This window comes from Tinamus guttatus, unplaced genomic scaffold (assembly GCF_059628265.1).
Source record: "Tinamus guttatus ecotype Peru unplaced genomic scaffold, ASM5962826v1 Tinamus_guttatus_pri_ptg000202l, whole genome shotgun sequence".
NCBI lineage: Eukaryota > Metazoa > Chordata > Aves > Tinamiformes > Tinamidae > Tinamus > Tinamus guttatus.
The window spans coordinates 3444772-3451674 of NW_028288736.1; positions in this window are offsets into that span (position 1 = coordinate 3444772).

The following is a 6903-nucleotide window of genomic DNA, read 5'->3' on the forward strand; positions in this document are numbered from 1 at the left end:
TGTAGCACTTAATATTTTTCCATGAATCCGAGTGTCTTGCAAAAATAACTCCTCTTGCCATTTTTGTGGAGAAAATGCATTGTCAAAAGTTGTAGTAACTTGTGAAGGGAAAATGAGAATTAGATCCGAGTGCTTTTGTAATTTATCTCTGCTCAGTTCAGACTTCTCACTTTTGAAATGCCTCGTGTCTCTTTGTATGTGTATAGGTTTACTGTACATTTCTTCTTATAGTCCCTTCTTAGAGGTAAAGCAGTGTTTGCCCAGGCTTCTTCTGTTGCTTTGACCCTGTCCAATACTGATTGTACCATGTATTTTACAGGCCCACCCTCCCTCTGGGATTTAATTATAATTGTCACAGGCCTTCCCTTCTACTCACCACCTGTCTTGGGAACATGAGTTGGGTTTGCTTGCTCAGGAGAGTTTTTTACTGCTCCCATTGTCTCCTCCTGGAAGTTAAGCAACTTCCTTATTAGCAGATGCCCAAAGCCACTGACATTAGGACCTGATCTTATGCTGAAATGAGATGCTGCTGTGCAGGGTAGTGGCAGGAGAGAAGTGGAAAATTCCTCTCAGTGCCTCCCTTGGAAAGGCAGCCTTCTCATAAGGGATCACTAAGAGAAATCTTCACGATGATGGATGGGGACTAAGGAGGGTGGCAGGAGAGAGCTCAAGTTGACAGGGAGTTACTCTCTAATTACTTATTTTGAGTGGTTGGCCAAGTCTTTCCTCATGTACGGCGCAGATGAAAAGGCCATGTGCCTGCCCCAGCCTGTCAGTGACATATCACGTTTACTCCCCTGTTCCTCTGCGTTAAGTGTTCGCGTAATCTCCGTGTGTATCTATTCACTCACTATAACGTTGTGTTGTTCTGTCACATAACCTCACCAGTTTGTGGTATATAATAACTCCATAAGTTAGTACAGTTTTGGACTCTTGTGAGTCCAAAAAAGCATATCAGGGTTCTGTCTGTGCTGCTCAGTACAAAAGAAGTTAGGTGAAGGTTACTTCCTCAAAGGAAAACAGCTTCACAGCACACTGCCAACTTTCAGACGTCTTCCCTTATTAACACAAGGGACTTGAGAAAATCTTCCCCTTGTGTTAAATAGGCAAATGAGACTCGTGAAAATCTGGCCTTCACACAGAGTGCTAAACACTTAAAAATCTCGACTGCAGATGGGAAAATCTCTCTTCGTAAAGGTCAGTATTTACATGTAGCCTGTTCATAAATGGCTTCAGTGGGAAGCGTTGGCAGAGAGTCCTTCCCGTATTAATTGTTAACCTGTTGCCGAGTGTTTTGCAGACCACCCGTTCTGCCTGTGCAATAGAGCAAGGTTGAATGAGTCATTGCTTGCTGAGATTTGTCCTTACTGATTTCATTTAGCTGATTAAAGAAAAAGAAAACGCCTACTGTATCCGTTTTCCTATTGAGCTCTGAGGTTACAAAATCCTCTTTGCTGCCCCCATTTCAGTTTTTTCAAGAGACTGCTTTTTAAAAAGAAAGCTTAGCAAGTTCACATATTAGTGGATATGAAGCTTGCTTTCCTTCGCTGTTTTCCTGATTCAGCAAAATACTTACGCAGATGACCTGGGCCACCTTCAGGTTGGCAATAATGTCGTGACTTCTTGTTTGAAGTTAGGGTAAGCCTAAATACCTGAAATACTTTATGCTGATCTGTCTGCAGACAATTAGCAGAGACAAACAAAAAAAGTAGGCTTTGGCTTAATCCGTTTCATAACCTGAAGGTTCTTTGCTGTGTTGTTATTTAGCCCAAGCATCTTAAACAGGCTGAGAAAGAGCAGTTAGCATGATAATGATAACTGGCATTTCTGGGGAGAGAAGAAGAGGGAGTAGAAATGATCAGAAGCAAAACAGGGAAAGGCTGCCCACCACAGCTGTGGTGAAGGGATGTAAACAGCCTGGAGAATATATACACAGGTCCTGGGACTTCCCATGTTCACATAACACATCCCACTTGTGAGCACTTGCTGTCAGAAAGAGGAGTTGTCTTTCATGACTGGCTGCTGAATTGCAGCTTGCAGTTGGGTACTGTTCTGTTTCAGGAGCTTGCTCTCAAGGAGGTGCCGCTTGTGCAAGGGCTGTCTTTGCTGCTGGATCCAGCAGTGGGATAGTCTTGGAGGAGAGAAAATTCATCTCACTAGATTTTGGGGAGACTGTGTGCCCAGCATGGTTTTCATCACACAATACAGCTCATAATTGCTGATTACTTTTTGGCTGCTGTTGAAAGCCACTCCCCAGCTAAAGTGCAGAGCAGTGGGGAATTGGCCTCCCCCACCTCCAGACTGATGCTGTTAGCGCTGCGCAGGGGAGGCACTGCCAGGGAGGCTTGCAATCTTTGATCGTATGCAACCCTCCAAAATGTAAATTCCTGAGGGATCATCATGTAGTTAGCTTGGGTCTGAGTGCACAAGTACTTAATTCATTCCCAAAATGTTTTCCATCCCTCTTCCCTTTTTTATTCCTTAGCACATTTCTGATGATTTTGATGCTGGCAGAGTTGGGTGGCCTCTTTTTTTTTTTTTTATTTTTTGATACTTTGCCCTTCCCTCCTCCAGTGATAAACATGGAGCGTGGGAAGCAGTAGGATTTTTCCTGTCTGTCTACATTTAGTTAATGTCGGGCTTTCTTGCAGTCAGCAGCAATAGTTGTCCCAGCACACTTCAAAATATTCAAAGGAAAAAAAATATGTGGATCAAAATCCATTTTTATTGTAGCTTTTAAAAGTGAAGGATTAAGGAGGTTAACGTTATTTTGTTGTCTTCATGCTGATTAAAACCTTGGAAAGCTTATGTCAATGGAAAAAAGATTAGGCAGAACACAGGCATGATAGTAAAAAATGTTCTGTACAGATCTGTCAATCAGTCAAAATACTGAGATTTGGAAAAGGATTTTTTTTTTTTTGTGTTCTGCTTCTAACCAGACTTCTTTTTGTGGCCTGCCCTGTGCACTACCCTTCTCTTCATAAATATATATAGTTTCTCTTTTCAGCCTTCCTCCATGCCTCTTTCTCCCCAGGGACTCGAATACTTCTGAAAGCAGAAACGATGCTTTTAGAAGGTCTGTTTCTAAGTGGATAACTGATTTATTTTTTTAAATGTGTACCATTCCAGACATAATGACATAATAATTTAATCATAAATAGCAAAATTCTCTGAGATCAAAGAACTCTTTAAAACTCTCATGCAGGAGATGAAGGAGGGCGTCTAAACTTCTCACTCCCTTCATTTCGTCAGGATGAGCCCCCCAGCACTAATGCCTGCTCTTGGAGGAACAAGCAGAATGGGAACCTGCTCATCTCTGGCACTCTACTGTCCTCAAAGAGCCTGGTAAGGGAGTGCAGGGGTCTCCTGTTCCTGTACATCTCCTACCGTGCCCAGCTACCTGCAGGGAATAGTTATTTCCTTCATTTCCTTACACCACCGCACCTTATAACACAGACCAAAAACTTGTACTGTGGGAAGATGATGCAGGATAATCCAGAACTCCTGAACACATCTTCATCCCGCAAGCAAAATTAACAAGACTGAGGCTCCAGTGGGCATCATGCACTGCGTTGCACGGCTCTAAGTTTACAAAGTCTTGCACACTTTTAAAGAAAGTGAAAGCCTAGATTTTAATAGATCAAAAAAGGATTATCAGAATGGTTTTTCACACAGAGCAAGCTGAGGAACTTGGCTGCGGAGTTGCTGGAGAATGTGGTTGAGTTGGCTCATACTGATGGCTCTGGGTGGCTGGCACAGGTGAAACACCAAAGCTGTGAGTGGAAAGTCTTGGCACTGCTGACAGGTTGGATCTGCAGAGCATCTTGTGGCAGGATGTGTTTGTGCTCAGGGCTGGAATTCATGTATGTGCGGCACACGGCAGCATTTCTGTTTTGATTAAAATGAGCATGTGGGAAGGTTTTTGTACTTGCAAGCTGAGTTATTAAAGTATGATGATTTTTAATGTTAGATGTGGGCATCACCTGAGCTGTAAAGTTTTTCTCTGGGGAAATAGGAGATAGCAAGGTAAATTAGTGCTTTCTGTACAGATTAATCATGCAGAATTATGATCAATTAAAAGGAATGTTTTACTGTATCTTAATCCAAATGATCCAAAGTCTTTGGACTTCCAGTGGGTCACTCAGTAGATCAGCAGGACTGGAGAATATTGGCAGTGCAGATGGCAGTTACAGTGAGATAGTACTGAAAGGGTTTGGACTTCACTTGTATTCAGAGGGAAAGAAGGGCTCTGAGAAAATATGAGTCCTACAAAGTCAAATAAAGGTCTTTATGCTGGCTGCAGAGTAGGAATTTTACCTTAAAAAAAAAAAAAAAAACACACACACACAAGTTGTGTTCTTTCTTCAGTGCTTGGAATACTCTCAAGCAGTAGACAGGTCCCCATAGCCTAACTGCTATCAATATCATACAGGAGCAGCTTCACCTGCGAAGGGAGCAGATTAATGTCAAGTGCTGCTGAACAAATTTGTTGTGCAGAAACTCCTTAGCCGAGTGCATGTCTGGAATGCATCCGTCCTCCCTGTGTTGCGCTAGGGTAACTACTTGTTTAAGAAGTTCTCCTTTGCTTACTGCCTCGACTGGAGCTGGTGTTTGCTTTGTAGAGAGCCACAGGTGGATACGGCCTCTTCGTGAAATCTCAGGCATAGTCATGCAGGAAGTAGACACACTTTTTAATCAGGGAGCCAACAGCTTAGATCCTCAGGATCACAGAATCTCAGAATGCTTAGGGCTCGAAGGGACCTCTGGAGATCATCCAGTCCAACCCCCTGCTCCAGCAGGGACACCTAGAGCACGTGGCACAGGGTGGCATCCAGGCGGGTTTGGAAGATCTCCAGAGAAGGAGACTCCACAACCTCTCTGGGCAGCCTGTTCTAAGGCTCTGTCACCCTCACAATAAAGTTGTTCTTCCTCACATGGAGGTGGAACTTCCTGTGTTTCAAGTTACACCTATTACCCCTCATTTTGTCACCAGCTGCCACAGAGAAGAGCCTGGCCCCATCCTCCCTGCAATCACCTCTCAGATACTGGAACATGTTCATCAAATCTCCTCTCAGCCTTCTTTTCTCCAGAATAAACAGGGAACCATTCAAAACATGCAGAGCAGAAGTTCTCATGCCAAACAATTGTTATCTATACGCTTTTGTCTATGCACACAGTCATTTAGCCCAACCAGTGGGCCATAGTGCACTCATTGATACTGTGAGAAATATGCAATTCATTGCATTGAAATAAGGAGGCATTGGGAGGCAGAGTTACAGTTCCAGTAAAACTGAGTTTAATTTGGCTGACAAGCAGGATGCAGTATTTTTTAAAATAAATTGAGAGATTTCCTGTAAGAAATTGCATTACTCCACACTAGAAAGCTTTTTGTTTGTTTGTTTGTTTGTTTTAAGTAGATGGTCAGGAGGTGGAGCCGTAGCCAGCTGTACCACTGTTGTGTCTGTGGACATAGTTTCCTCTAAGAACTGTCTCTTGCTCCTTTATAATGTGTTCTGCTTTCTGTTTTGCTGTTTTCTTTTGAGAAGGGAGTTATCAAAGATGAATTTTTTTTGTTTGTTTTTTCTGTAGGTTTTTACTTCCTTGTGAAATCTGCTCAGGAAAAAGCCTTTTTCAATTACAGCAAGACAAGAAAAACTGCAACTTTAAATCCTGAGAGCGTAAAGCAGGTACTTGAGTCATGAACTCGGGGAAGGGCTCTCAAGACTGGAAGAATACATCTGCTTTACATCTTACAGAAAACCTACAGTCAGAGGAGTATTGACTGCACACACCACAGAGGAGCGCCGTAACCACCTGTACAGAGTTAGATTAGCAACCCCATGCCCTGCTGCTACACTGTCTTTGCCTGCTGGAGATGTGGAATAATTGCGTGAAAAGAAGGATTAAAATTAATAGGTGCTAAATTTGTTTCGACGTGGATGAGCTGTGAGTCAAAAGGGGGAAGCTTGTAGGCATAATGTGTTCAGCCAATACAGTGAAGCAGTCTGAATTTCAAAGTTCATGTAGTTCTTTGACATGTCAGTGTCTCTGACAAGTTTCACTAATCTGTGTTACTGCTGAAAATGAAAACGACCAAGTTTTCCCATAACCAAGTTTTCTTGGGTGCATCAACTATAACTTAACAAGACTGTGAATTAAGTAGGCCTGAATTAGTCTGTTCTGTCCAGCAATAGCTGGACTAGATGTGCTGTTGGTGAAACTCCACAGATGAAAGTCCAACCAAGATAAACTCACATTGTCTAATCATGTATGTATTGATGTATGTGTTTGGGTGTGAAGGTCTCTGCCTTGAGCTAAACAGGTTACTTCTGGGAATGGCTTATCCTTCGTTTTAAACTTAGCTGAATAATCAAGACCTTTTGAGGAGTGTGGAGATTAGTGAATTATAAACAGTTTCCACAAAGAGTTCACAAGTAAAATGTGCGTAGTTATATTTCAGCAGGCTATGCCTTTGCAGTTCATCAGGGCAGGCATTCATTCCAGGCCAACCACTGTGAAAACCGAGTTTGTTCGGAGATGAGATTAAGTATTCAGGGTGGTCCAGTATTTCACTGGAAAAGTAATAGCAAGAATAATAAGTACTGTTGTTAATATTAAGTATATATGCATTTTTAAGGGGAAAGAATACTTAATTCTGAGGGGAGGAGGAAATTATGAAAATGAATCTGTTTCTCTCTTATTCTCTTTTTCTTCTTGAGTCCCTGGCATTTAACCTTTCTTGGAGGAGGTTGGAGTGATAGTATTTTTTCATCTAAAGCTCTACTCACTGCAATTTCCTTATGAAATACTGATTTTTTTTCCCTCCTCTCTCTCTAGTGTCGCATGTCAGGGCACCTCAGGCTTACAGAACATTGCTGCTTTTTCAAAATCAGAGGAAGTTGA